Genomic DNA, 20,765 nt, shown 5'->3' with positions numbered 1-20,765 from the left:
ATGCATGCCTCCTATTAGATCACACACAGACATAGGTGAAATACTTTTAATTTCAATGTACGATTGTCAATTACCCTACGTGTTGCCAGGAATGAGCCTGCACTCCATTGACTATTACTGTGATTGTACCACATTGCCCTGAAATGTGAATAAAGTGTGTTACAAAAAATGAAAAGCCTGAGGCCTCCTGCACTGAGCATAAGAAATGAAAAACAACTGAGGCCTCTGCACTGTGCATAAACCTCCTCACAAGGCAACCATCAGCCAAATACTCATAAAATTGCATAGTATACATTAAAACAGTTGGCAAATCAAAATTCTATCTCTCCTAAGAGGGCGTAACAAGGATTCTGACTATAAAAATCTTCTATATGCACCTCATGGTTTGTCAGAGCAGGCTACCAGCCCACCCCCCTCTCCCAATCCCATCCACCTTTCCCTATCCCATCCACCTCTCAACTATAGTAATCAATGAGATTCCATGTAGGCTACAATACAGAGTAATAACTGTTAGTGCACTGAGGCCTGCCAACCAGATCTCAGTGCTGGTGCCTTGATCCGTCAGTGTCCCACTAGAGCTGCAGCACTTATTGTGCCACACTGGAAGTGACAACGTGAAAACATGTGTCTCAGCGTGCCACTGCAGACAGTTTTAAACTGCTAACACAACTTTGCCATTTAAACTGATGGCAAAGCCCAAGCCTCCCTTTTCTAATATATATGTCACTCCTTCAGCAGGCCTATTGAGTCCTAAGGCAGAGTGCTGTATATTAAAAAGTAGGACATGTTTATTTATATCCTAACAGTAAAACCCCCAAATTGTAGGTTTTTTTATTGCTGAAAAGTTACTCATCCATTTGGTGAGTACAGGTTACACGTTGATGACTCAGCTGTGCTAAATTCGGAATGGGACTGCTAAAGTTTATACTTCACGGCATCAAAATAACCATCACATTAAACCAGACTTGATGCCCAAGCCGGATTTAATGCATCTTTTGAGTAAATGCAACTTTTAGAAAGTTGCCACTCTGTTGCCCACGTTTTGCATTGGCTATTTGTAGATGCTGGCCACAAGACAGCCTTCTGCCTTCCTGGAGAGACGTGTGAATGACTCCCAGCAGTGGGAAAAATAGAGGCCTGCCATTGGAAGAGTTGTTACCTCTCCCTGGCAGGAGGCCACACAGGATGTGAGCTTAAAAGGCGAGCTTCAAAGAGGGATCAGCCTTTGAATGGTGGACATACATGAGCATGTTGAGCTAGACGGGTTGGCATCAGGGACAGGGAAGTCGGACCAGTTGCCAATCCAGTTTTTCTGTGGGCGTGAAGACATCAGAAAGACACACCTCTAGGGTAAGCTACCATGCTCCTCGCACTGAGAGAGGGGTATGCCATTTTGGGAGTGGGCAGAATAATGCAGTCAGGGCAAGCTAAATTTCACACATTGTAGAAGTTGTCATCAGACAGGAAGGGTCCTAGTAACCCATTGGCTAGTAACCACCGCATCCCACAAGCGCACTTTCTGGGCATAAATATGGCACCCTGATCTCATCACATCTGGACTGACAAGAGGACTGAAGGATTGCCCTGCTGTTCCTTGGACCTGGCAAGAGAGGCTGCACCAACCACTGGACTGCACCTGCTGATTATTGGGCTAGCAAAGAGGACTGTGCCTGTGGTGCCTGGCTAGTGGAAAAGCCAGACAGAAGCGCTGAACTCCAAGAGTCCATTGGCTGACTTTCTGTTGCAGCACCAGGGACACAAAAGCTGAAGAAGCCTTTTCTGGCCAATCTCTAGCCACAATCACCTGATCACTGACGTGCAGCCTGAACGACCAAGTGCAGATGCTCAAAAGTTGCACCAGAGTCTGGTTTCGCTGTGACGGGAGACCAGCATTCTAGTGGCAACTGTACTTTTGAGGAACCAAAGAGGACTTTGGGAGACATCGACTCCTGTGGCCAAAGTTGCCCAACCTGGGCCATGGAACGTGGACCAAGACGTAACCTCAGGAAGTCCCTGTCAACCGCACAGTGTTCTCTGAATTTTGCATCTTCAGCATCCTGCATTCCTTGGATCAGGACCTCTCCGTTAAAGTCTATGGCGATTCACCCTTAGAGCCTGGAATTGGACGTGAGACTGCTTTGATGACAAGTATCAGTCATACACCTTCATTCTGGCCCCCTTGACCTTCACATTCTCCCCCCACCCCTTGATCCCCTCATGAGTTGGTCGCTCAAAGCAGGCCATAGTAGCCAAACAACTTTTTAGAAGTTTTACAAAGTTCTCAAGCTTTGCAGTTACCAATACTTGTTGGAACTTTGCAGTGATTTTTGGTTTACTCAAAACTTTATATCTCTGGAACCCTCTGGTCGATTTTCTTTGTTTTAGTGACCTAGGGCCATATGTAGGTAAATTACATTTACCGATTCTTAAATACCGAATTTTACTGATTCGGTATTTATGAATCGGTAAATGTAATGTAGGTAAAAAAATACCGAATCGGTAAGTGTCGGTATTTTAGAATCGGTATTTACCGATTCGGTAATGGTAACCTGTATCTCATTGATTCCTATGGGCCAGGAGGCCCATAGGAATCAATGGGATGCCAGTTACCATTACCGAATCGGTAAATACCGAATCGGTAATGGGGGGAGCTCAATCAAGGATGGCAGGGTGTCACATTGACACCCTGTTGCACCCCTGATTCGTGCAGGTGTGCACATGTGGCACACATACATGCCCTGAGGGCATGTGTGTCTGCCACATCGCACACATCTAAGGGCCAAGAAAAGCATAACTGAGTCATTCGTCATTTACCACCAACTTTCAGTTGGTGGTAAATAACGAATCCCCACACCCACCACACACTCCCCCTACATCCCATTTCTGTATTCGGTATTTACCGAATCGGTAAAATTACCGATTCGGTAATTTTACCGATTCGGTAAATTACCGAATACAGAAATGATACCCCTACATATCAAAAGCCTAAATACCGGTCGGTAACGGTATAATTACCGAAAATCGGCCGTTACCGACCGGTATTGGGCTACCTACATGAGGCCCTAAATATTCATAAAAAATAAATTCTATTTTTAGAAATGGGTGTAGTTTTTTTTTTTGTGTTGTGTGATTTTTTTAATTTTGTTGTTTCGAGACTTCTAAATGATTTACATGTGTTTGTTTGAACCCGACTGCTCAAAACCACAACTACCCAGAGTTAAGCTAAGGTTTAACAAACAAGCCTGACTGGACCCAAGTCGGTATCGCGAGTGTATTACACGATCAGGTCGCACAACCACACCATATAATAAACCACATTCCTTACAATAACAATCTACCCTTAAATGCCTATTGTCTTTAATATTTGCTTTTTACAATGTTTGTCTGGCCCGCCACCTTTATCATAACATTTCATTATAAACAATCGGGCATAGCTTTCTCATTGGTTTGCCACCATAAACAACTCAGAAATACTGTGTTGGTTCATAAACCTTCCTACAGTGCAGTTATCTGGTACACCATAATAAAATTCCAAATATGTACAAAATACAGTTGTCAAAACAACATAAAAGCCCTATTGATAGGGTATTACCGTAGTGCAAATCATCAATTCCCTTGGAGTAGGCGGAACTTGTGGGGTTTCACTCCACGGAATTCAGCCGAGCTACCTAAAAACTCTGCGAGAGGAACTGCAGTATGTAGCGCTGCTTTTTTGCTATAGGAGCTTGTCCCGCACTGTAAAATCAACACGAGCGCACCATATGGCACGCCAGAGGGAGCTGCTTCTTTCTGCTACTCGAATAGATTTTCTACTCAAGTGGAAGCTTTCTCAGAGCAAGCAGTAGTGATCTGCCACGATCGCCTGCACAGTTAAATCTTGCCGGAAGGTGGTCTAGTGCTCGATGCTTGACAACTTAACATTGGCGAGCCACGTGCAAGAAAAAACTTTGCCACGCGGCTGTTGGTGGAATTTTTCAGAAACTCCACACTCCCTGTAGAGCGCGAAGTGGGCAAAACTGCCAGAGGAGCAGGGTTTACCGCCCTCCGGTACTATCACCATGCTTTATTGACGTGGTTCATCAACACCAAACCCTTTGATTACTACAGTAATATGTGAGATCCAGTGTAACAAAATAGGTACCTATAGACTTTAGCACACTATAATAACAATCTACACTTAAAAACCTATTGTCTTTAACACAAGGTTGTTTTGTCATAACCTTTCAATATAAACAGGACACACCTAAGGATTCTGACATACCTTTTCCTATTGGACCGATAAGACTTCTAGCTATTATCACTGGTTTGTCACCATAACCAACTCAAGCCCATTGTACTTACCATAAGATTTCCACAAGGCAGCCTTCCAGCATTTAGTCAAAATACTACAAATGTGCACAAAATTACAGTTGGCAAAGCGAAATCCTACTTAAAAGAGCCTAACTAGGATGATTGTAGTGCATAGCTTCTATTTCCACAGTTTGATCTGGTGGGTCATTGGCACCAAAACACTTGCCTACTACGGTAATCTGTGATATTCCATATAACAAAATACCTGCCTATAGTCTTTGCCACAGTTCTAATCGCAATCCATCCTTAAAAGCCTATTGTATTTAACATGTTTGTCACAATAAGTAAATCGGGCCTACTTGCTTTGTCATAATGTTTCATAATTAACACATCAGACCTATGAAATCCAGCATGACTTTTCCCAATGCACCAGTGAAGCCTTTACCCTTTATATTGTCTATACACGTTACCCAAACAGGGGAGCAGAGCACCAAGTAGGTTGTAAGCAGGGACGGACCTTTGACAAATGTGTGACTACAAGGCCTCCCCCTAGGGAGCTGATACCCTGTTAACATGGGTTAATTCCTCTTAATAAACAGCGGCAAGTATTAGACTGGTTCTAACAAAATTATTAAATGTGCCACATGAAAATTGCATACCTTTTGGGGGAAGTGACCTCATTGCATCCCGTCCTGACGAAAGCCCAGGACCTTTTTCTAGGCCACTGGAGAGGGCTGAAACATATTGGTGTCTAGCTTAGGGTAATAGTACCACCACATCCTAAATACCCTACTATAGTGTTTTTGCCTTCCCTCCCATTCCACCAATAAAGGATACTTTAGGAGTAGGTGAGAAATGTTATCTTTAAAGTTATGCACCCATACACCTTTTCATAAGTGCTCCCTGAAACCTGGTTGAGCCCACCCCGACCTTTAGGAGTTGGGTTGAGCCCGATAATGAAGCATGTCACTATTGGAGTGAGTGAGGGCTATATTAAAAAAAAAAAAAAAAGGTTTATTTCCCTTCCTACCCACAATAATGGGTTGGTTATAGATTGGACATAGGAACTCTAGGTGCCAGTTTCACTGAAGAGAGAACCACTATATAATAAATAACCCCCCCCCCTTGTTCTCTTTACCTTTTGAAAAAAACGCTGTGTTTTTTTTTGTTTTTTTTTTTTAGAAAGGACACTTAATTACTTTTGGATATACACTTTACCCAACACCAGCCTATTCAAGTGTATATAAACTGGCAAATATCATGCATACAGTTATAAAATTAGACATATGTAGAGAAATACAGATTTCAGAACCATATACAACCCCTTTCAACAGGGCCTAACAAGATTTATCACAGTGAAAACTCCCAGGGTTTGTCAGAGTTGGTGGCAATAGCTAAAACCTATGACTACTACGGTAATTTAAAAGATTACAAAATTCCAGTGTACAGCCTGTCACACAGAGTTAGAACAGCCAACTGTTAAAATCTCTACTGGCTTTACCATATGCTTTTCATAGTTAATAATTCATACCAACTGCTTTTGCCATAATGTTTAATTTTTTTCTTTTTTTTTGCAAATCTTTTATTGATTTTATATTTTCAACACATACAATACTGGCATGTAAGTAGTACTGGACTTGCGGTTTATAACATGGATACAGTGCATGCATTAATTTATGTCCCAGCTGTATCATCTAGACAGTAGAAACAGTATATGGTACAGATTTGTGAGTGTAAACATAGTTCACATCCATTGATCGACTGTGAGAAGAGGCAGGGAATATAGAAACAGGACAATAATTATGATAATACAGTTCTAGTTATCTTGTACATCATATACATTATTACATGTCTGTTACTGTTCGCCTGTACATGAATTAGCATTCAGACTTGGTGGTAACATTGGTACTTGCAGATGTCTAGGTGGTGTCAATAATATAGGGAGAGAAGCACAGAGATTAAGGGGGAATTACATAAACTAACCAAAGGAACAAATAAACGTGTAACAGTTGCTCAGCCCATATTGCCCCATCATTGTCAGGAGTGAATTCGTGTGGTGTTCTTGCAGCCAGTGGCTACCAGCTACGCCTTCACCTCTGAAGAGCGTATTGATACATTCATATAAGCAGCTTGTGCTCTGTTAGCCAAAAGTGTTGTGGTGCATACATTACCCAACTTAAATGAGTATTAATTGCCCACAGAGTGCGAATCAGCAGAGTCCCCATTTATCTCATCCGCACTGAGTTGAAGGTCAGTATAGAGACTGTCCCAGCATGTTGCGATCAGAACCTTACGCAACCGTAGAGTTTCTTCTCATCTAACGGCTAGGCTTTCCTCTTTGGCCCACGCGAGTATAGAGTGCCGCCAGGCTATTATACTAGGAGGGTCTGGCGCTTACCATTTTTTAGTAATCAGCCGGGTAGCCACTATCAATCCCAGGTCTAAGAATCTGGAATTGACCTTGGAGGTAGGTGTCCTGCGGAATTTATGTAGCAAGTAGGTTGGCCAATCGAAAAATAGCGTTTGACCAGTGCAGGTGTGTAATATTGTCGCCACTTCACTCCAATAAGCGCCCACCCGGGCACAGTTCCAGAGCATGTGTGCCAAGTCAGCCCCATTTTCAGTGCACCTCTGACACACTGCATCTGTACGACTGAGGAACTGATTGATATTGGCTAGGGGTAAGGTATGCCTTATAAACTACATAGAGTTGTATTTGCCGGAAGTGCACATTCCTAGGTATGCGTACCGGACTCTAGAGTACTTGGGCCTAATCCGCGTCTGTAAGCTGGCATCCCAAATCCTGTTCCCATTTATGGCGGAGTGTCTAAGCTAATCGCTGTATGAGTTCTTAGTGAGGCTGTGAGCCAGCGCGTTGGGTGCCTGCCCAACCCCATGACATGTAAGTACTGCATGGTGAGATGCATTTGTGGCTCTGTCGTGATGTCTCCCCACTTGGCCGTAAGCGAAGCTACTAGTGAACGATGGACCAAAATGACCCGGCGGGAGCCCTTCTTCCTCCACTAGCGATACATAGGGTATAAGTGCCCCTTCACGATACAGGTCTCCGAGCGTCTGGATGCCATTTTCCTGCCACCTCCGAATTGCTGACATAGAGACTACTGTCTGTCTATTCAGGGTTCCCTCTAAAGGTAGCGCAGGCGCATAAGGGATCACTTTACGGGTTATGTAAAGGCTTCTACGGAAGCATTTATAAGCAACAGCAAGCAGCAAGGATTCTGGTGGTCGCGATCGTGCACCTGGGTGAGTAAGGCTGACTATGTGTTACAGTGGGTGGGGTGGCCGCATAGTTACAGTGTCTGTACCATAACTGTCTTTGCCGTAATGTTTCATAATAAGCAGACCACACCAATGGCATCAGACATTATGGTTCCGTTGCTCCAATGAAGCCTATAGCTTATCGCCATACCCAACTCATGCCTACAGTTTTGAGTGTAAGCTTTTCTACAAATCCGCCATCAGACACAGTCGTAAAAAACTGAGGTTTTCAAAATTAAAGTTGGCTAAGCAAAACACTGCCTCTCCTGAGGCAACCTAACCAAGATTCTCACATCTGGGTCACCAGCACTAAAACAATTGCCTTCTACGGTAATCTGTGAGATTTCATGTAACTCAATCACTATCACTAGGCTTTATTGTAAAGTAATATAAATCCACACTTAAATGCCTATTGACTTTCACAATAAATAGGCTAAACCTTGTGCCTTTATCATAACATTTCCTAATAAACAGATCAAGTCGATAGCTATGATCATTGGCTTGACACCAAAACCAACTTGGTCCTGCTGTTTCTAGTATAAACCTTGCCACAAGCCAAAAAGTACAATACATGCTGCCTTTTTAGTGGAAGCACACACATTTGGCCAAATCCAGTACTTGGGATAACCAACATGTGGGCTCCTCCCTCAGTAGGACTCAGTCTTTTTTGTTGATCACATAAGGTCAGGTGCCTGTCCTGCTAGACCTATAAATTCATGTAGATTAGTGTTGCCCTGGACTCTCAATCTCAAAACTGCAATCTGAAGCCTAAAATTAATGACTGCCCTCCTCCCAACTGTGCTGCTGCCAGAGAAAGACCAAGATTGTAAGTTATCTAGTTATGTAGGACACTTTAATGGCATTATGTCATGTGTCTGAAAGCTCGGACATACTGCTGGTGGCTTAGGCAGCTAGATATATAAAACGCTCACAGCTGTATGTAGAGCAAGCAGGTTTTTTTGGAAGCACACAACTTGTGCCCAATAAAAATATGTACTCCTGTCTACGAAAGCCCTTCTCCTGACGGTGCTTCTCAATGCCCTGTTTTTTTGGATAATCGCATAATATCTGGTCACATCTACGGAGTCTAGCTAGAATTAAAAACACCCACAACTCAAAAGGGATGTGCTAATTCTTAAACAAGGAACTCAAGAGTAGGTCAACTTTCATTAACTTATTTTCTTTTTTCCTCAGATTAATATTGGAAATAGTCCAGAGAAGCAGTAAATATTTATGAGCAGTTAGTCTAAATAAAAAGCAGTGCGGATGAACACAAACCTTGCTCACAAGATCAGCAAGAGCAATGACTACCACAGATTAATTCATATTTTGGCCTCTTATATAGCTAGGACTGCAGTTACAGTGATTAACGCTGATAGCTAAAAACAATCAAATAGCATGATAGTTCAGCAATAGAAAAAAGGCATGGAAAGTATGGTCAATATAAAGAGGATTGCATCAGATAACAGCACCTTGGCTATCAGCCTTGATTCCTTATTCCATTAAGATTGTACTGTGTGGTAGCTTTTGTTTCTGATATCTTGCAGTAAACTTTGGTGCTAATAAGGCATTTGCTTATATAAGCTTCTTGAGCACCGTAATTTTGTTTCCACCCTTACACGTCACAAAATACACAATATATATGTGCACTTAGCACCACATAACTCTGTGTGTCCTAACGTTATTAATGTAAAGTGTTGCACTTTAACTGGGTACTGAAGTGCATTCACTGTAGAACTAGAGATTCATATACGCTGTGTGTCTTCACCATATTAAAATTAAATGAACTCCTTGGATACCGGATACAACCATCCTCACGCTATTAAAATATATTTACTTCAGAAGCAAGAAAAATTTATGTAAACATGTGCACTGATGTTTTCACATTTGAATTTATAATGTAGTTCTCAGTCACATTTATACTCATGTATTCAAAGTTACATTTCATTTACTTAAACTGCAACATGAATCTTATTCTCAATTTATGTACTGACATTTCAATTTATTTGTAGTTGGATGTGCACTTATGAACTCTTATTAAATGTGCACCATTTACCTTCACCATCCAAAATGTGACAGCCCACTTTTTTCCATCTTTACAAGAGTAGTTCAGCCTGAATTGAACAGTCCACGTTCTAGACCATCATTTGTGTCTTTCTAGACACCACTCTTTTTCCAGACTTACTAGTTCTCCATTCAAACCTGTCTACATGACCACCGTACTCTCCTGTCTGCTTGAGAAAAGTGTTTTGCCATCTCGGCTCACCTGTCCTACCTATTGTGTTGGCTCCGGGAGTCAGGCCCCTAACTCCTTATCCACATTGAAGACCCTTGTTGCTGACCTTCCAATTCATATACTCTCACTATTTTCTAATGCCACCATCAGCCAATTTCTATACCTTGCTCTCTCAAACTTTTACTCTACACTGCCTAGCTTCAAATGGTCTGGCTCCAGCACCATTGCCCCCAAATTGTCCATCTCCTGTGACGTGCTCTACTGCTTTGGTGTAATACTGCTGATCTATTTCGGATCTGTTGATGCTGAGAATATTTGTTTGCTAATCTGCACTAACGAGGAACATTGTCAGATACAGTCATCCTGTCCTTCACCTCCTGACTCCCTCAGCACTTTAAATGTCTCATTGAGAGAAGAAACAATGCCCTTCCTTTTTGTAGTCCAACTACCCCTGCCATAATGAACATTGTTGAAACTGTCTGTTCTCACAATAATAAGGCTTAGCCATCCCTCTTCCTATCTGAAGTATATACGCCCGCTTTATCACCCTTAAAAACTAACGAAGAGTTGCATTTCCTCTCAGAATCCAGCTAATGCATGCCCAAGTGATTCCTGCTTCTAAGAACCTACTTGCATGATCATTCATTACTCAGTTGAGCCTCTGTGTCAACCTCTGTGCATCCTCCCCTAATTGTCGTCATGTCCCCACATACACCTTCACCTTTTAAAATTCAGTCTTAAAGTTTAGCCTCAATGGCACAGTATAGCTAGCACAACTCGATTTTTAAATGTCTATTTATTGTCATGTTACCATGGGAAAACAATGTATTGTTGCTGGAAGGGAAATCACCTTTCATTACATTGCATGGGTTAAAAAAAAGAAAAGGCCCATCTGCTGCTATTTTATGCAGCTGGAATAAAAATAAAAAAAACAACAAAAAAACTGAATCTCTCCCTTAGTGAAGAAGCTGCCAAAAGACCTAAAAAATTAACCCAGCCTGTACGGAACACCCCTCACATCCCTTCAAGAGAGTGCCTACTGACATGCCTGTCCCCCAGATTTTCCCAGGGCAACCAAACACGCCCGCCTCTTCTTAAGCAAGCCTGTGATGCCTTCTTGCGTGAAAAGATTTAGGTATATTTCATCCACAATTCAAGCAAGAGACAAAACGCCAAATTGCAGGCATTAAGCAGGTCCTATAAGGGAGGGTGAACCACAAGAGACCTTGTTTTCCCATGAAGTAACACTGTATTGTTGGTTGTCCCAATCCATTCCAAAACTGTTCACAAAACACGTAAAATAAAGATTAAATCTAATGAAGAAAATGGAATAGGATAAAACTTAACTTTTCAGAACTGATCTTTTCACGGTACGAATGAATGAATGAATGAAGGATCAAACAGAGCTCTACCATTTTGTCCCAACTAATGTGCTCTCATGTTCTTACTAGCTGCAGCTCGACTTAAGCTCCACTTGGATATTAAGCATACCTGCCATCAACATCAATTGATCCATATATTTTTAAAAAGGCAAGAACATGTGCTGGACTGGTAGGAGTATAGTAGATGCAACTATGTGATCTTAAAAAGCAAGGAGCACATAAGCTACATTAAAACCCACCATAGAGAAGAAATATCTCTTCCATTGATTGACTTGTATTTCAAAGAGCTTTTTCAAATATCAGTACATTTTAACAATCTGCACAACGCACCCATTCCACTAAGCGTTAAAGTTAAAGAGAAAAAAAAAAACTTTTGAGGGACAAATACATAATGTTATTTATTGAAACCCACAGAAAGTCCACCTCTTCTAACAAAAACTGAGCCTATCCACAAAGGTATGTTTGCATGAATAAATGTATTCCTGTGTAGACCTACTCCTACACCTAGGTATAAATCTCCTCTTTATTGCTAGCAACCATTTCCGAGTGGAGATTTACACTTCGATGTAGACCTAAGGCCCTCTAAAATGTGTGGGTGGGGTCTCCCACAACTGCGTTTTTGAGTGTAAAGTTACCATTTTCAGGGGCAGTATCAGCTGTCCGTGACTATTTGGCCAAAGCAGAAGCCTTTTAGAAAACCAAGCCTCCATCAGCAAAAACAATACATAATACAAATATACTTGACGTATGATGTTATTAACTGTGGGAATGTTTACATAATATTTATATCCTTCTTTCTAGTATCCATTTTGTTTCTAATCTGCTCTTTCTTATGTTTTTAAGTAAAAGCCACTTTTATAAGAACACTTCCCAAACCCCTGGCATGCTTCTGTTTTGTGTGCCTATTGTTGATTGAAATTTTGCCCATAAATGAACTGTTTTGCGGGCAAGGGAAATCAGGGCCGCTCCTGCCTGTTTAATATTGCTTTCAAACTATTATTTGTCGTCATTTGGGCTAATTTCTCAAGTTTTGATTAATTTCTTGCCTTGATTCGCAGATCGTGCTCGTTCCCGCCCACAGGAAGCTGTATGGTGCTTCCTCATCCTCCTCGTAGGCCACGCCTCACTGCAACGCTGCAATGCCAACTCCTTCGCTGGATTGCACCGGGCCTGGAGCACACCGGGCTCTCTGATGGGGAGAGATTTCTGCTCTGAAGGATTCTCGATGAACAGAGCTACTTTTCATTATAACCATTCCCTGTGGGTGGAGGCTGCGATTGAAACCAAGCAAGGTAAGGTCTAAGCTGTACCTTTCTTATTATTGCTTCTTGTTAGAAATGGGGGTCTCTAGTTGGCAGAGGTAGGTACCTTTGTCAAAATGGGGACCCTTGCTTCTAGTCAGGGTAAGGGGGATACAAACTTTAGATAATCCCTGCTCACCCCCTTGGTATCTTGGCACAAGCAGACAGGCGTATCCCAAAGGCAATGTATAAAGTATTTGCACTCAAAACACACAGTGATAACACCACAAATGGACACCACACCAGTTTAGAAAAATATAGTATCTTTATCTAAACTCAAGACCAATACGACAAAAATTCAATATATATGTAATAAGAATATGACTTTTTAAAGGTTTCAAATTACTTGGTCCATAGAAAACTTTGGGTATGTGATTTCGCAAAATGTACCATACAGCTGCAGAGATGGGAAGCATTGAGAAACAGAGATGCGTCAGTTCCTGAGACCTTTGGGAGGTGATGCAACAGTTCTGCTGCACGCAGGAGAAGTGATGCGTTGAATCCGGTCTGTAGGGGGAAGGGATGCGTCAACTCAAAGACAATTCTGGTCCACGGGTGATGCATCGGAAAAACTTGCTGCACTTGTGCGATACGTAGAAATCTGGGATGCGTCGGCGATCGATTCGGCAGCGTTGAGCGGCACTGCGTCCCTTTCTTCACCCGCGATCCCGACTATGCATTGGTTCTTGGAGCCATAACCGGTGCTGCGTCGGTTCTGCCGTGGCGGGCGATGCGTGGAGATTCTTCTCGCAAGGCAGTGCTGTGTCGGAAAAACAGCCGCAAAAGAAGCGATGCATCAATTTTCTTCAGTTCTTCTTTTCTTAGAGCTCCCAGCAGCAGGGACAACCTCCAGAGGCCCACAACTGGCACCTCCTGGCAGGTCAGAACTCTCAGCAACAGAGTTGAGTGGAGCAGGGGGTGAAGCTCTTGTGTCCCTGAGACTTCAGAACAGGAGGCTAGCACACACAGGCCCTTGGAGATCTTTTTCAAGCAGGTTCAAAGCAAAGTTCCAGTCTCTGTTCTCTCCTTCGCAGAAACACCAACTGCTGTCCAACCCGATACAGCACACAGCAAAGGGGCAGTACTCCTACTCACAGCTCTTCAGCTTTTCTCCTTGGCAAAGGTTCCTCTTGAGTTCAGAAGTGATCTAAAGTTCTGGGGTTTTAGGTGTAACACTTATACCCCAAAATGTCTTTGTTCTCTTTGTTCAAGGGTCTCTGAGCCCAGTCCAAACCAGTTATGTCCTCACTGATGCAGTATGACCACAGGGGGTGGAGACAATATTATGCAAGGGAGACAGGCCCTATTCAGGTGCAAGGAAAACACCTCCCACTACTCTAAATTCAGCCAAGGTCCATTCACAACAGCTCTGAGTCATCCAGGAAGGGCCAGGCACACCTCAACCCCCCCTCCCCCACCCCTGGCTGTCTACAGTGAATGCACATCCCCAGCCCCTGTCACTCCAAAACCAGTCAGTCAATCCACAAACAGGCAGAGGCACACAGAATGGGTAAACAAGAAAATGCCTATTTTCTAAAAGTGCCATTTTCAAACACATAATTCAAAAAACATCTTTACTAAAAGATGTGTTATTAAATTCTGAGTTCAGAGAGCCTAAACTTAATTTCTCCATCTTGTCCCAATGGGAAGTTATACTCCTAAGATGTTACAAAGTATTTCCCATTCTGTCTTTAGGGACAGATAGCCTTTTAAAAGTGAAAAACGAAATTGACAGTATTTCACTTTCAGGAAATGTTGCACACACCAGTATATGTCCTACCTTTCACATACACTGCCCCCTGCCCATGGGGGTACCTTGGGCCTACCAAGGGGTGCCTTTCATGTAAGAAAAGGGAAGGTTAGGGCCTGGCAAATGGGTGCACTTGCCAGGTCGACATGGCAGTTAACAAACTGCGCACAGACACGGCAGTGGCAGGTTTGAGATACCTTTTTAGGGCTACTCATGTGGGTGGCACAATCAGTGCTGCAGGCCCACTAGTAGCATTTGATTTACTTGCCCTGGCACACTCAGTGCACTTTACTAGGGGCTCACCAGTAAATCAAATATGCCAATCATAATAACAATTTACACAGGGAGCACTTGCACTTTGACTCTGACCAGCAGTAGCAAAGTGCCCAAAGCATCTAAGCCAGCAAAAACGAAATCCAGCACAGCATCAAAAATGCAGGAGGTAGAGGCAAAAAGTCTGGGGAAACCACACCAAAGATGCCAAGTCTAACACTTCTCTTTCTAAGCAGTCTAAATTGTATTGGTATTAATACCTTCTCTATAGTACCAAAAATGCTAAGTTAATACTAACAATGACTATTAAAAAACAAATGAGTCATTCTATCCTTCTGAAAAGGCAGGAGATAGGAATAAAAGCCAATGGAGGAAGGAAAGAAGTTTGTCATGTGCAGGCATTTGGTTTTCTCCCTACTATGCCTGAATTTTTCCCTAAATGGAAGGTTTTATCTACAGGGTATTAATCCCCTAAAAAGAAGGAAAATGCAGCAGATGTCCCACTAACTCCGGAAATGTCTCTTAAAGCGAACACTGTGAATGCTTCCTTTAATAAACATCCTTCAAGTCCAAAAATATTAATTGTCAAGGAAACAGGAAAAATAACACCACAACAAAATAGAGTATTCTCCATAGACCTCACTCTTTGGGATGTTGATTTGAGTATGTTATCCCAGGGATAGAGGAATAAAACACCGAGGAATTCCTTGGTTTATTGTTAAAAGTACACCAAGTAAACTCTCCTCATAGTAATAATCTATCTTGCTCGCCCTAACTCTGGCTGAATGACCTCACCTTACAGGAGAATATGTTCATGTTTCTGAAGCATTGCACACTCTCCAGGGAATTCTAGAATCAATGCCATCACTCCTTGAAAAAATCACAAACTCAGACCACAATCTGGAAATGCTAACCACAATAGTAGAATCCTTAACTAAATGTAAAAATATCGATCAAGATGCACACAGGAAACCTCACAAAAATAAGCAAATACTGAGACTAAAAACAGTAATTCAAAAGAGGATAACCCAAAACAAACAAGATCATGGACCACGTAAACAGTGAAGATACCTCTCAAGAATGATAAAGAAGCAGAAGCCAACAGCTTCGGGTAATGTCCATTCACTACGGAAACTATTCTCAGATAAACCTGAGGTCCAATAGCAATCTCCTCCATGCTACTCAGTGTTCAAATAACCTAAGAAAATTAATATTAGGGCAGTTGAATCTAAAGAAAATAAGTCCACATATAATGAGCAACATGGAAATAAAGCTTTAAATAAACAGGTACATTTTTTTTTTAAACCAAATACAGAATCTCAAAAAGCATCCAGAACGGATAAGATTTGATGTGAACACCAGCTCTAAACTTTACATAGAAGCCAATCCTCCATCTACTATTGGGACTGCTGCTGCTGAAGGGACTGAGATGTATTCCACCCTGCCCTCTTCTGCTAAGGCTGTAGCACTAAGAAATCTAAATCCCAAAGTGCCGAATTTTAATCTACATTCTCCCCTCAGCAGGAAGGGGCATCTGAAACAGGAATGACAGTTTCAGAAGTAATGCCAGAGTCTCTGAACACATCTCTAGAATGGCTCAACTCTTCCTTCCTCTGTTATTGAAATTACAGATCTCTTTCCTTATGAATCTATCTGATTGAATAGACGGAGAATCCTCAGCGTCTTGCAAATAAATCCACAGCTTCTAAGTCTTTTCTCAGCTGAGTTGAAATTAGTCTCCTTCCCTTCAAAACAGGTTCTTTATATTGCACAGGTTGAATTTTGTTTGAAGTTAATACCATTAATTTTAATGAAAGAGTGGGATACCCTTCGTGAGAATGGCTACGATGTGTGATTAATCACCTAAAAGGTCTGGCTTCAACTGTATAATTTAAAAGAGCACATGGATTGGAGATTAGCTTGTGTATTTCAAAGAGGGGGTTAAAAGCATCAAGCAACTCGAATTATGTAATTTTTCAAGTCAATGAAAACTGAAAATATATAACCAATCATGAGCATCAACCGAAATGGCTTCCCTCACACAATGTGCAAAGAATTCAGATAAACTTACCTAAAACTAAAAATCAACAGCAAAGCTCTGTCCTATTATTCAATCTCTATGTCCCCCTGACATCAGTTTAATGTCACCATATATGTCACTCCCAGACATCAGTATAATGTATGATTATTGAATTGATTGAAAGCACACTTGAGCGCAATAATAAAGCTAGATTACTATTAATGGGATATTTCAGTGCTAACATTTCAAATGAGTTGTTAAAGGAGTGCTCCAATAAAATACTGGAAGATGCATGGAATATACTGGAATCTTTATTTCCCAGCTTACAGAAAACAGACCGAAGAGGCAGAATGCTTTTGGAATCACTAATGTGCAATTAACGGAGCAATAATAAACGAAGAATGGTCCCAGACAACGAGCTGCACCAACAAGGAAAGGTAACGAAGGATCATCTTTTATTGACCGGATAATATCTTCCTATGATTTACACAGTTTGTGGAGGTCTGTGTTAACTTCTGTCAAGCTTGTGACCATGCAGTTTAATTCGCGATAACCGGTCTACAGGTTCAACAAGCAGAGAGCTGGTGATCCAGTGGAAGTGGGTCTGGCAAAACTCTTTCTTGCTAGTTATCTTCTCTGGTATAGCATAAAATCAATTCATCAGGCCTATTTTCCTCATTTAACTTATGACAGCCAGAAAATACTATCTACTTCGACCAACATCACTTTGGTCCTCCGATGGATCTTGCTTTGAGCTATAAGGGACTAGAATGTTTGGGGAATAAACAATTATCATATGAGGATCTGGAATAGATAATTGTTATCTCAAACTATTTCGCCACATAACTTAACACCTTTATCAGCCATGAATATAGATTCCTAGAGACAAAGAATAGCACCAAAAGAATGAGACCGAATCGATAATGGTATTATAGTAAGTACATTTATCTAATGCCTCAAGAATACGGTAAAAAACAAATACATTCATAGATCAGATTTAATAACAAGGGAGACTGCAAAGAAAACCATACAGCACATTAAATTTCAGGTTCATTGATGCGTATACAAACCAAATCAATGTCATCTCATGTTCTGTCCACAAGAATTCCGTTTGTGTCCGTTATGCAGCTTCGATTGCCACATCAGGAGTCAGAATAACCCCTCAGCCGAGAAAGGTTATCTCTTTGTGCCCGATTGCCAGCTGATGAAAGCACAGGATAAGGTCTCAGTTCGCATAAAGTTCAGTTCATTTTAGTCTATGCCACTCAGAATGAGTGATTATGGGCAAGGAAACAGGAAAGTTCACGACAAGCAAAATGCGTGGATCAAGGGAAAAATGAACAGCATGTCGACCAGTGAAAGGTCAGACAGCCAGTCAGTCATCCAGACTCCTCCTGAATTTGGGCAATTATACTCCAATAAATCCAAGTTTACACCCCTTAAAGTGTGGATTTCATCAGACCATGGAGTTTCATTGGTCACTATTATGTGGTGATAGGTAAAATATGCAAATCCAGAAGAGTTAACTAATCCTTTTCTCACATTTTCTTTAAGATAATTATATTCCATTTAGTTAGTGTCTAGTAACCTCCTCGGAAGTAGGCAGTGCATTTCGTCATTTGTCATGAGTCCGTTCCCAGGCGCCTTTTGACTGGGATGCAACAGAGTTGTTACAATGTCTATTAGAACGTGCAACATGTGAGAAAAGAGTCCATTGTAAATGAGAATTCAGATGAAAGCATTACAAAAAGTTCCCATAGGGCTTGGGTGAGAAGTTTTCACGTGACTTAACATTAGCTAAGGAAAGAAATCCTTCGAGGCCTAAGCAAAAAACAGCAAAACACGAACTATTAATAATATTAAAGAGCACACATTTCTAAATGCATTTAGCTTTTCTTATTAATTCAAATAGGTTTTGCTTATGAAATACAGGTCAGTATTAAGCACTACTAAAAAAATAAATTCTCGCCCTGAAGTCATCAATCGTACATTACCATGTAAGTTTGAATTTCAGCATTTCACTTTTCAATATGTGTTCATATATGTAGGTTACAGAAGCTGTATAACATTCTATGTCAGTTCCTTGGTTAAAGGCATTCTTTACAACCAATTAGTGTCAATACACACGTTTCTAGGGCAGGTAAAGGTAATACACTATTCAATGCATATAATTTATGCTTCAAAATGTAAGTATACATATTTACATATATTTTAACATTCTGCATGCTTTTACGATGCAGTATCTAAAACCTGACTGTGCAGATGAAATTTCTCTCAGCAGGTAGACATATCATTTATTTTGTCTCCTCCATTTAAAAGGTGTCGTAAATTGATTTGTCACAGGTGGGAATTGGTGAAGATGGATGCGTGATAACATCTACACTCCATCACTGGTCACTGGAAAAGCTAAAGTACAGGTTGATTCAAGGTGAGGCAGGTTACTTTGGTATACAAAACTGGTTGACCAAGTTTATGATCTAATAAAACATATCAAAATGCATATAAAAAAGATTAGGTAAACTCAATAACAGCCTTTGAGTTTATTATCCAGAAAGCTACAAACAAGATTTCTACCATAAGGCCTAACAATAAAAAGGTAAAAAGGAAAAACCAATTACAATTATCAAGAAAAAGAAATTTCTGTGGCCATAAATAGGCTCACTGAACTCCAATACATGGATTATTTCAGTCAATAGAATTAAAGAAATTCTAGCATGATGGGGAATAAAAAGAAAGAGGATTCACATAAAACAGAAGCAGGAGGTGTTTCACAAGAACTGGGTTGCCTTTCACCAGGCAGCAAAAGAAAACACTCATGACAATTTTGGAGTCTCATTGCAAATCACAGTGGCTTGAAAAGATTGTTACCAAATATCCCTATCCCTGAGTCAGAATGAATCCAATATGTGTACACTACCCTCCTGAATCCAACAAATGGCAGCAACATTTGTCCGCAAGCCTGGCTGGGTTTGCCACACTCCCAATAGATAACTAAATATCAGCCTATAAAAGAAGCACAATACCCTCTGCAGCAATGGGTCCAGACGAAATACCCAAAAAAGTTCTGAAAAAAGAGCCCAGAAGGATGGAGTAAATTTCTACTTAATCTTTTTAACAACTTTGACCAGGCAGGGCAAATCTCCTCCACTTGGAAGGGGGGCATTATTATACCAATTTACAAAAAAGGGTTGTAAACCTGGACAGCTGATTATGGTCAGATCTTTTCAGCCAATATATTAGAACATTTTCAGTATTGGGCATCTATCAAAGGAGTTATCCTAAGACAACAGGCAAGTTTCAGATCAAATCACTCCGTGATGGACAACATTGCAATGGTCCAAACTCTATTAGATAAATATGTGGGAAGAAAATCACAAATATAGTGCCTTCATTGAATTCTCGATGGCATTCGATAAAGTTGACAAGCCAACCTTCTGGATGAAACTGAGCTCACTGGGTATGCCTTTGATTTTACTGAGAATACTTATATAATTACATTCCTCCACGTGGTGCAGAGTGTTAATGGGAGGAGGTAACGGCCTAACTGATGAAATACAAATGAAGAATGGCCTGAAACAATGCTGCCTGTTGGCCCCATTACCTTTCTATCTACATCTCAGTGACTTGCCAGCCCACTTTGCAGATGTACGTAATTTTTCTCCATGTGTCGCATCCAAAAATGTATATATTTCATATATGCAGACAATGTGGTTTTATTTGACCTTACTCCTCTAGGTCTATTCAGGCAACATACATGTAAAAATTAACATCACAAAGTCTAAAATAATGGCTTATAAAAGAAGGAAAAATGGGGGCATTTAGCTGGCCTATAAGTGGAACATTGTAGTAACTGAAACTTAGGCCATTTCATTTTGTGCAAATTCCGTCTTTATTGGCAACCTCGTTCAGTATGGTGAACAATTAGAAGCACAGCACAGAACAACATCATCTGTCATCAACATTCTACATCCTAACATAAATACCTGGAACATCCTAAAGTTCCCATTCTACAATGGCAATCCGAATTCTAAATTCTACATTATATCACAATATTACAAATTAACTATATCCTTTACTACACATCCCTTCTCTTTATTAACACGAAACAAAAATGCAGTTTCGCAACAACTGAACAGTGTAACACATTCACACTTGTTATAAGATTAATACAGATAAATTAAAACAGGTGATCCTATGTGGGACACACATAGTCCTCTAGTCTCCTTGTTATTAT

The 20,765-nt window shown here is 41.0% G+C and overlaps 1 protein-coding gene across 4 annotated transcripts in view; it reads left to right on the top strand.

The window, feature by feature from the left end:
• LOC146802131 (putative tRNA methyltransferase 9B) overlaps window positions 1-20,765 on the top strand; it is a 162,972-nt gene that overhangs the window by 61,739 nt on the left and 80,468 nt on the right. For 3 of the 4 annotated variants that reach the window (XM_085621698.1, XM_085621694.1, XM_085621696.1), the window contains one exon: window positions 12,246-12,479. The gene's annotated coding sequence lies outside the window, so the exon portion shown is untranslated. Of the gene's footprint in view, window positions 1-12,245; window positions 12,480-16,853; window positions 16,969-20,765 lie in introns of all 4 variants that reach the window. The other variant, XM_085621695.1, reaches the window with a different exon arrangement.

Source organism: Triturus cristatus, chromosome 8 (genome assembly GCF_964204655.1).
Source record: "Triturus cristatus chromosome 8, aTriCri1.1, whole genome shotgun sequence".
Lineage (NCBI taxonomy): Eukaryota > Metazoa > Chordata > Amphibia > Caudata > Salamandridae > Triturus > Triturus cristatus.
The sequence above is the reverse complement of the archived record's forward strand: the minus strand, read 5'-3'. Positions and strand labels throughout refer to the sequence as shown.